A 10,314-nucleotide genomic window follows, 5' to 3' on the forward strand; every position below is an offset into this window, starting at 1 on the left:
TTTCCTCAGCTGGAAGGTGGGGAGGATCAGATCTAAGGGCACCTGCATTTCACACACGGTTATGAACCCCACTCCGCTGTGGGCCAGGCAGGCCCGGCCAGAGCCTCCGAGGGGCCAGACACAGTCACGGGGCAGACAGGCGGTGGGCGGGCAAGGACCCAGGCGGCCAGATGCACGCACCAGGTGCCTATCTGCATCCTGACTCTGCTCCCGGCGGGCTGTGTGACACTAGGCAAGCGACCTGCCCTCTCTGTGCTTCAGGTTTCCTCCTCTGTGAATGGAGAGCAACTGGAGATGAAATACTTTACTACCTGTAAGGTGCCTCCAATGGAGCTGGCTGGCTGGTCCCAGTGGGGTGGGAACAGGTTCCCGGGCAGGTGGGGAGAGATGAGGGAAGGCGGGCCTGCTGGACCCAGTGCCCACGTGGTGGGTGAGATACCAAGCCCTCAAAGTCAGAAACGATGCCCGACCCCTAAGTGAGATGCTTCCAAAGAGCTTCCTTTGTCTTGTAGAAAGAGCTGAATGAAGGACGTTGCCAGGAGTGAACGCTGGGCTTGGGTTTGGACTGCTGACGGCTGCAGCCCAGGGCGCAGCTCACGGGAAGGATCCCAGGCCACTGTGGGCACAGAACCACACTCCATTACGGGCACCCCCTCTTTGGGCACCCCTCCCAGCCTCTCTTCCTTCCCAGGTGGGGCAGGTGTGGACCGGTGGACCGGGAGATGCCCAGATGAAGGGTCCCGAGGTCCAAGGACACAAGCTCCGGACTGGGCAGGGGCAGGGAGGTCATGCAGGAGCAAGCTGGGCCACGGTGTGGAGCTGGGGGACCAGAGTGACCCCTGGGAGCTCCAGGAAACGGTGCCCAGGGATGGGGCAGATGACCAGCCTTCAGAAGAACGGCACCAAGCACGGACCTGTAGGTGAAAGGCTTCCCGCGCAGGGGATGCGCCCAGACCTGTCCAGCGGCATGTGTGTCTCCTGAACTGTCAGGAAGCAGACTCAGGACTTGTCACCTGTCCCAAGTCACAAGGTAACAAACGGCTGGGCTCAGGCCCATCCGAATCTGCCTCCTGGCCACCTTCAAAGTCAATCTATCCCTTCAGGGTCTACCTCCTGGAGACTGTCATCTGATCGGCTGTCACCCCTCTGTCTACCACCATCTCAAGCATCTGACCAGCAAGTCCCAAAGGCGTCACCGCCCGCAGACCTAGAACTTTCCCACCACCTCGCTCGGAGCCACCATCAGCTGGTGGCTGTCTGCCTATCTCCCTGCTTCCGCCCTTGCTGCCCGAGGCCTAGCCCTGCCCCGCCTTTACTTTCCCCAGAGCACATGGCGTGCTCTGTTTACTGTTTACGCTTTAATCTAATTCTCCCCATGGGGATGTCAGCGCCATGGGAGCAGTGCTCTCTGCTTTCTCCCTTTATGCCCCCATCCTACAACAGCATCAGAGAGGGCGCAGGCGCAGGCAGGGAGGCCAGCCGGGGGGCTGCAGTTCTGATGGAGAGAGTAGGGGTGCTGACCCAGGGGCCCAGGAGGGCTCCCTGGAGGAGGTGTGACTCAGTCGAGTGGGCTTGGCTGTGCATGCTCAGTGACTTACATCAGCAGAGGCTCAAGAAGGACGCCTCACCTCCCTGCTAATCAGGACGCAGCTTTGAAGGAGCATCTGCAGAGGCCTGGCCCTGGCCACTCAGCTTTGTGCCTCAGGAGTCAGCAGGCACCCAATGCGGTAGGACTCCGTCCCGCAAGTATTAAAAGGACTCTGTCATTTATATGCGAGGCTAGAGGAACCTGGAGGGGAACCACAAAGCCGACTTCCGCGCGAGAGCACGTCTTCCGCGCGAGAGCACGTTTCCGCGAGAGAGCACGCCTTCCGCGCGAGAGCACGACTTCCGCGAGAGAGCTCGTCTTCCGCGCGAGAGCATGTTTCCGCGCGAGAGCAGTTTCCGCGAGAGAGCACGCCTTCCGCGCGAGAGCACGTTTCCGCGAGAGAGCTCGTCTTCCGCGCGAGAGCACGTTTCCGCGCGAGAGCACGCCTTCCGCGCGAGAGCTCGTCTTCCGCGCGAGAGCACGTTTCCGCGCGAGAGCACGCCTTCCGCAAGAGAGCCGTCTCTGGAACGCAGGCAGGCCACCTGGGGCACAGAGACGGGGAGGCAGAGTGAGGGTCGGTCTGGGAAGAGGAGCTGCTGGGAGGACAACGAAGGGAATGGTGTTAGAGGCAGAGGGAACAGCCTGTGCAAAGGCTCTGAGCAGGAGGCCCCAGCTGCCTCTCTGTCCTCCCAGGGACCTGGCGGGATTGTGGAAGGACAGCGCTGGGCCCGCCACACCGCAGTTGGCAGCTGGAGGGATGGGTGCAGGGTCCTGTCAGGTGGACTTTCTCCAGCACAGCTGTTGGCTTTGCTCACGTGTCCGCCAGCGGCCTGGCAAACGTGCCGCTGAAACCCCACTTGGTTGTTCTGGTTTGGGTTTGTGTTTTTCTTTTTAAGGAAAAACAGCTGCAAGGCCAGGAGAGAATGGCCGTTTTGGAGAAACTTCCGATGCCACGGGCCCGGCTTATACACTCAGGGCCAGGCCCCAGAGCCACCCCCTCCCGCAGGCCTGGGCACCGGGCTCCCCCGTCCAGCAGGATGCCAGCCCTGCCCCCTCAGGCCTCGGGCTCAGGCCAGCACGGCATCGATCTCCCTTCAGCTTTCTCAGACGAGGGCCTCCCTCCGGGCGGAGCCCAGATCAGCTGCTCAGCGTGCTCTCTGAAGCCCAGCTCGCCAGGCCGGGCTGAGCCCAGGGCCCGTGCGCAGCTGCCCCAGCCGGGGCTCCACCCTGAGCACCTGCCAGGCCTGGGGCCGCCCTCCATGCCCCCAGAGCCCCAGACGGCGCCGTCCTCCCCGCCGTGACCCTGCACAGCAGCAGGTGGTCACCACCTGCTAGACGTCTCATGGGAGCCCGGCCCACTATCTCCTCAAACCCTCACAGGAGCCCTGCCATGTAGGCGGGCCGCCCCATTCTACAGGTGTGGAAACTGAGGCACCAGCAGTTTGCGTCGCTTGCCTGATCCCGGGAGCAGGGGTCGGGACCCCTGATGTCAACACGCAGGTTATCTCCCCTCTGGGTATCTGGGTCCAGCCTAGAAAAGGGACGAGAAGCGGCAGGATTTGGGAAGAGGCACGGCCCCGGAAGTCCGAGCCTGGGATTGCAGGCTGGGCTCTGACGTCACTGCCGCCCGGAGAGGCTGGGGATGGAGTCCCCACCTCCCTCACCCTCCACCTCTGCCGTCCCACGACCAGTGCGGGAAAGAGGGTCCCCACGTGCCTCTGAGGTGAAGCAGAGAGGGAGGGGCTATGGTGGCCCTGGGGGCGGAGGCAGGGGAAGGTCTCAGAGAGGGTCCAAGCCGAGGCTGGCCAAGGGCTTGGTGAGTGGCCTGAGGTGACTAGTGCTGGGCTGCAGGGGCAAGAAGGGGAGCAGGTGGGGGGTGGGGGGCGTGGAGGCTGCCATGAAGGGCTCTGAATGCCGTCCAAGGAGCTCCCCCCTGGCCCCCAGGGGCGGGGAGCACGGGGAGGCCTCTCCATCAGGCCCAGGTGATGGGCGCTGGCTCAGAGAGGTTCACGGGTGGGCACGGAGAGGAGGGGCTTCTGAGGGAGGGGGCACCCCGGGGCCCTGTCAGGACCAGGTCGCTAGGGGCCAGCGGTGACCCCAGGGTGTCTGGCTGGGGCTCCCACAGCTGTGCCCTTCCCTGGGGCAGGACCTGGGGAGCAGAGGCGTAAGCTGACCATAGCCATCGGGGTGGGTGAGATGGGACCCCGGGGCTCCCGGCCTGCCCAGCACTCTCCACGTCCACCCTGCCTCCCTCTAGTCCTGGCCCACCTACTAAATTTAAATGTCCTGCAGTAGCAGTGCCTGCACTGGGGCGTAAGCTGACAGCTGCATCCCCAAGCCTCACTGTTGACTTGACAAATTGGGGTTTAACAAGTGTGAAAAGCAAACTTATATGAGCCGGTAAACATCAAAAATGTGCATGAACCTCGACCCAGAAGTCCCACTCTGGGAGGGCACCGTATAGTCCCAAATACACAGGGGAGGACACGCATGTGACCTTGTCCACCCCCCGCTGGGCCGTTTGTCATAGCGGGAATCAGAAAACAGCCTTCACATCCAACCACCGGGAAAAGGCTACAGCAGCCGTGGCCCTGCTCGCTTGATGGACTATCGTGCAGCCACTTGAAAAGATGGGTGTGAGCGCTGTACGGTGCCATGGAGAATACCTAGAATCGAATATTAACAGAGGAAACACGAAAAACCACGGGAGCCCAGGAGGGTAATGACGCCCAGAAAACCCACTGCAGGTGGAGGTGCGGGCTAGAGCTCCCCACGATGAAGGATTTGCCATTTGGAGGCGTGTGGCGCAGGCTGTGGGTGATTCTCTTCCTTGAGCTGAGAATTTTATATGATGTGTTTATGTTGTTTTTCTGATTTTAAAAAGAACCCTTGGGCTTCCCCGGTGGTGCAGTGGTTAAGAATCCGCCTGCTAATGCAGGGGACGTGGGTTCGAGCCCTGGTCTGGGAGGATCCCACATGCCACGGAGCAACTGGGCCCGTGAGCCACAACTACTGAGCCTGCGCGTCTGGAGCCTGTGCTCCGCAACAAGAGAGGCCGCGACAGTGAGAGGCCCGCGCACCGCGATGAGGAGTGGCCCCCGCTTGCCACAACTAGAGAAATCCCTAGCACAGAAACGAAGACCCAACACAGCCATAAATAAGTAAGTAAGTAAAGTAAGTAAAGTAAGTAAGTACGTAAGTACGTAAGTAAGTAAGTAAGTAAGTAAGTAAGTACCCTTAACAGAGAGAGATGATGTCAGCTGGAAGGCTCAGGGTAGAGCTTTGAGTTCACACTCGCTCCTTCGGTAGACGGGGAAGCTGGGGTGCAGAGGGGAGGGGAGGTCCGCCCAGGCCGGGGGTGCTGCTCCAGCACCAGGGCCCCCCTCTCGCCCCCCACCCTCTGCTGGGCCAGGAGCTGTGGGGGCCTCCAGGGGGCCGGACCTGGAGGCAGGGATGGGGTGGGGGAGGGACTAGGAGACGCCCCGGGGAGTGGGGGGGAGATGAGCACTCCCGGGGACCCGCTCTCCTCAACCCGGAACCACGTGCTTCCCCGACGCTGACAGGCAGGCAGGTGGGCTAGGCAGAGGGGCTTCCCAGAGTCTATCCCTCTCTTAAAACCTCCCCCAGAAACCCCACCCCCAAACTTCTGATTACACCTCACCGCCCAGACCCACCAGGCACGGTGTGCTGGTTTCCCGGGGCCCCCGAAACACAGAACCAGACTGAAGTTTATTTCCTCACAGTCCTGGAGGCTGGAAGTCCGAGATCAAGGTGTGGGCAGGGTTGTTCCTTCTGAGGCCTCTCTCCCTGGCTTGCAGACGGCCACCTTCTCCCTGTGTCCGCACAGGCTCGTCCCTCTGTCTCTGTCTGTGTCCTGATCTCTTCTTAGGAGGACACCAGTCATACGGGACTCAGGCCCACCCTCTGGACCTCATTTTCCCTTAATTGCCTCTTTAAAGGCCCTAACTCCAAATGCAATCACTCTGAGGTACTGGGGCTGGGGCTTCAACATACGGATTTGGGGACAGAAGTCAGCCCGAAACACACGGCCATCCCCAGCTGCAAGGGAGGCTGGGAAAGTAGGCCTGGCAGGCCCAGCCGCAGAGAGGAGAGACAGCTGTAAATCACACACACGTGGGTCTGCGAACCAGCCCGGAGTCTGGTGAAAGGCACACGAGAATCAAGAAGGGGGCCGCGGCCCCGCGTGTCTGTGTGACCCTTCGTGCCCAAGGCTTACTGTTGATCCATTTAGGCTAAGATTTCTGTTACGATGCCGTGGTTTCTGCTGGACCATATTCACGGGCTCTGCCGCGGTGGGAAGTTTGCACAAAGGTAGCAAGTCGTGAAATTCCATCGGCTTCAGCTTCTGAAACTCCGCTGCTGTTGACAGAGCCCCTAGCTTGTGCCCGGCAGGGTGGAGCGCTGGGAGCACAGAGGAGGGTCCCCGAGGGTGGCTTTCGCGAGGGTCCAGGGTAAGCGGGAGCTGTCCAGAGGCAACGGGAAGGGTGTTCCAGGCAGGGGGAGCAGCTCATGCAAACAGTCTGCGGAGGGGCTGGAAGGGGCGTTGGCTTGAGGGCAGGAGGAGCCCTGGGGAGATGGGAATCGGGCTAGGTGGGGGGGCGGGGCGAGGTCTGAACAGAGGTGCCGTGGGGAGTGGAGGCGTGAGGCTGGGACAGAGGGACACTGGGCAAGAACCGTGAGCGGCTGCAGTGAGAAGGGAGGCAGGGCAGGTTCACCCGGACGTGTGGCATGAGTGGACGCACGGTCATGGTGGCTCAGTTAAATTTTTAAAAATTGCTTTAAGAGGCCCCATGGTGCCAGCCCTGCAGGGCAGTGGCGCTCCCCGCAGGTCCCCGTCCTGCTGCGTGGGGCCCTCTGTCTGCCTCTGCGGGCTCCCGGGGTGGAGGCACGCCTGCCCACTCACCACCGTCCTCCATCCTTCTGGCGCTAGGAGGGAGGGAGACCCAGGCTGCCCGGCCCTGCCCACCCCGTCCTGACGCTGGCTCGGGGCTGAGCACCCGGCAGGTCCGCCCAGGCTGCTGAGTAGGGGACCCGAGGCAGCAGGCCTTGTCACGTGACCTGGGGTGGGTCTCGTGACCTTGCCGAGCATACCTACTGGAATCGGGGGGAGCGGGGGGTTCAAGCGGTCGCTTAGCTCGGGGGTCTGGCACAGCCTCGGCGTGCCAGGGGGCAGACCGACTGCTGCAGCTCAGCTCTGGACCGGAGCTCGGTGGCACCTGAGTGATTAACGTACTGCCTGGCAGGAGGCTGGGAATTCGAGGAAGGAGTTGTCAGAGTTTACCTGGGGGCCTCTCTTCCCAAGACGCTCGCCCTGGGGGCCTGGGCAGTCTTAGAAGCTCCCCCCTGCAGGCGCCCCTGCCCGGCTCCCAGGGTTGGACCTGACCCACAGTCGGGCCGATTAGCTGGACAGCCGTGACCTCACAGGGCGACTCCGCACAGTGCCCAGGGCTCAGTGATAAGGGACGGACAGGGTCCCGCATCTGGGATGGATCGGCCACCCTGAACAGGCCGCGGGCCCCGGGTCAGGCCGTGCAGAGACCGCCGGAGCTGGAGAGCGGATGCCGCAGTGCAGGAGTGCGCGGCACAGCCGAGGGGAGCCGGGCACGGAGGAGCAGCCTCCCCTGGCCGCCCGGGTCAAGGGCTGTGTGTGGCTCTGCTAGATTTGGAAGTGCCAGGCGACCGTGCCGGTGGCAGATGTGCTGCATCTCCTCCACGCCCACTGCTTGGGTGCACACTCTGCGCCCCAGACTTTGTCCCCACAGCACCCAAGAGCCAGTCAGCGGAGATGCAGAGCCGCGGCAAAGAGCACTACAGCGGCCAGCCCCCTGCTGGGCAGTTCCAAGCACGGTGACCACGGAGCACCTCCGCTTCCTCACCTGCTCAGAGACCAGCACACAGCAGACGCTTAGTGGGTGTTTGTTAAATAAATGCTTGGTGGTGCAAGGGGCGGGGCTGGGTGGATGTTGGGGAGGGGCTGGATGGAAGTGGGGGTGGGGCTAGGGGCGGTGGGGGAGGGGCTGGATGAAGGTGGGGGCGGGGCTGGGTGGATGATGGGGAGGGCCTGGGTGGAGGTGGGGGAGGGGTGGGGCTGGATGGAGGTGGGGGCGGGGGGCTGGGTGGATGATGGGGAGGGCCTGGATGGAGGTGGAGGTGGGGGCTGGCAGGTGAGGTGCCTATGGCTGTTGGCTGCCCCAGTCCTGCTCATGCCTTTCGAAGCCCATCACCCTGGAGTTTTCAAGGTTGCTTCAGGGAAGCATGGGACCTGGTCTAAGGCTGAGATTTGTTGAAACCACTGTGGTCCTGGAGCAGAGCAAGGAAAGGAAACCTCTTCCTGGTGACCGGACTGTGGGGGTGCTTCTCCAGCCTGGCTGTAGGAAGACGTCGTGCAAACACAGACCAGACACCGTCTGAGGCCAGCAGCTGGGCAGGATGCCCACACCTTCTTCCCTCCCATCCCCACAAAGGGCTCTTGTGTCCCCCTGGCTGGGCCGGTGTCACCGCTTTCTGAGCAGTGTTGTCTCTGCTGCCTCTGGCGCCTGTGGGCCAGCCAGGCAGGGGTGGGGCAGGCACCGTCAGCAGAGCTGTCACCGTCATCGTGGCTGCAGACGGAGAGGTGAGGGTCCTGCAGAGGCGCCACCAGGCCGCCAGGCCTCCCGCCTCCCCGAGGGCATCCCTGGGAGCAGGGCGTCTTCCTGGAAATGCCCACTCTCTCCGGGAGGATGTTTGCCTGGCCCCAGACCTGGGTTCCTCAAGTGCAGCTCTCCCGACCTCAGGCTGCGAGCACGCCCTGGGGACTGGCCGGATGCCCGTGGTTCCTCGCCATCCTGGGGAGGACCAATCATCCCAAACCCCTCTGCTTTCCACTCCTAACATGGTCACTAGCGTGACTCTGAACACCCGCCCACCCAGCGCTCCAGACAGAACCAGCACACTGGTCCTGAGGCCCCTGCTATGGACGAAGGAACCTTCTGGAAGGACAATTTCACCGCAGACCACCTGGACAGAACGCAAGGCAGCCGGTTTCCTCTTCCACACTCTTCTTAGCACACGACGGTTCTGCTGCCACCTTTGGACTCACAAAGTTAGCCCTGGAGGGGCTGCAGCCCCCAGCCCGGGAGCCCCGCCCCGAGGGACGGTGGAAGCACTTGGGACTGCAGGCTGGTCACTTGAGCTCTCGAGCAGCAGTGTCCTCACCTGGAAAATGGGGACGATCCCTACCTCTGGCATCAGATGTACACGGCCTGCAGTTTCTCCCCAGTGGCAGGCCAGTGCGCTCTGGAGCCGGGGAACCTGAGTCTGCATCCCAGCCCCTGACTGTGGGCTGCCTGACCCGAGAGCCCACTTCCTCGCTGTGGCCACCACCCCCAGGGCTGGTGGAAGAGAAAGGCAGGCAGGGGAACGCCGGCTGTGAGGTGCCACCTGGACACCGGTCCCCAGGCCAGCCCTGCACACGTCTCCTCCTGGCTTCCCTTTCAATGTCCCACGCCAGCCAGCGCCCACATGCCCACGATTTCCCCGGAAACACACACGTAGTCACTGTCCCCTTAGCCTTTTCCCTCTGGGCACTGGAAACACAGGTTGAAATCTGCCCACTCTGGGTGCAGAGTGCCCGCTGTCAGAGGAGCCCTGGACCAGCCACCAGGCCACCCGCTGCAATAGGTGGAATCTTCTGGCCCCTGGCTGGGCTCGCAGAGATCATACGGGAATGGGTCCTGTGCATTTCCTTGCTTGGGCTTCCGAGCCACAGAAACTGATTTCCTCGCAGCCCTGGAGGCTGGAAGTCCCAAGATCAAGGCGTGGGCAGGGCTGATTTCTTCTGAGGCCTCTCTCCCTGGCTTGTGGACGGCCGTCTTCTCCCTGGGTCCTCACGTGGTTACCCCTCTGTGTGTGTCCGTGTGCTGATCCCTGCTTCTCATTAGGACACCAGTCTTACTGGATCAGGACCCATGTGTATGACCTCATTTTACCTTAATCGCCTCTTTAAAGGCCCGTCTTCAAGAACAGTCACGTTCTGAGGTGCTGGGGGTAGGACTTTGGCATATGGATTTGGGGGGACACAGTTCAGCCATAACATCTTGTGTGGTCATTACTGTGGGGAAGAAGGACATCAAATCCAAGGTGCAGTAGCACTGTGGTCACAAGGGAAACCCCCGGACTCCACGTCCTCCCTGCTGAGCTCCCCCAATTCAGAAGATGCCGAGAATGCTCCTCCCCTGGGGTTGCTCTTCCCACCTGGACCTCCCTTCTGCTCTTCCCTTCCTGTAAGTTCTCGTGGAAGGTCAGCATCCGCTCGCTGAATGACCAAGCCTGAGCACGACCACTGCTGCTTCCCTGGCCAAGTCGAGTTCGTGTTCACAAAGCCTTTATCCAGCATTCTGTCATTTGATACATGATTTTCTACATAGGAGTAGAAATACACTCGTTAAAAAAAAACGCTTGGTTACTGAGACGGGCAAGTGAGTAGCTCTGGAAATAGCATTTGTTCATTTAATGGGGCTGGAGGGGAGCAGTGGCTTTGGCTTTTTTTTCCTTGTGATGGTTTTTAAAGAATTTCAACTGCAATGATATTGCAAGATGAAAAATGGACTTTTCGCTGGCTGGTGGGCTCCGTCTGGTCACACTGTACTCCAGCATTATTTCCACGGCGGTTCACACATCCTGCCTGCTGTAGACGGGACGCCATTGGTCTTCAGTGTGAAGGACGT

At 61.5% G+C, this 10,314-nt stretch overlaps 1 long non-coding RNA gene across 1 annotated transcript; it reads left to right on the forward strand.

The window, feature by feature from the left end:
- The first annotated feature begins 3,153 nt into the window (after window positions 1-3,153).
- On the forward strand, window positions 3,154-9,995 carry LOC130708195 (uncharacterized). The gene is made up of 4 exons (XR_009008282.1): window positions 3,154-3,311; window positions 4,473-4,749; window positions 7,357-7,517; window positions 7,919-9,995. It is a non-coding gene; the product is annotated as an uncharacterized LOC130708195 (long non-coding RNA).
- Window positions 9,996-10,314: the final 319 nt, after the last annotated feature.

This window comes from Balaenoptera acutorostrata, chromosome 5, assembly GCF_949987535.1.
Source record: "Balaenoptera acutorostrata chromosome 5, mBalAcu1.1, whole genome shotgun sequence".
Classification (NCBI taxonomy): domain Eukaryota; kingdom Metazoa; phylum Chordata; class Mammalia; order Artiodactyla; family Balaenopteridae; genus Balaenoptera; species Balaenoptera acutorostrata.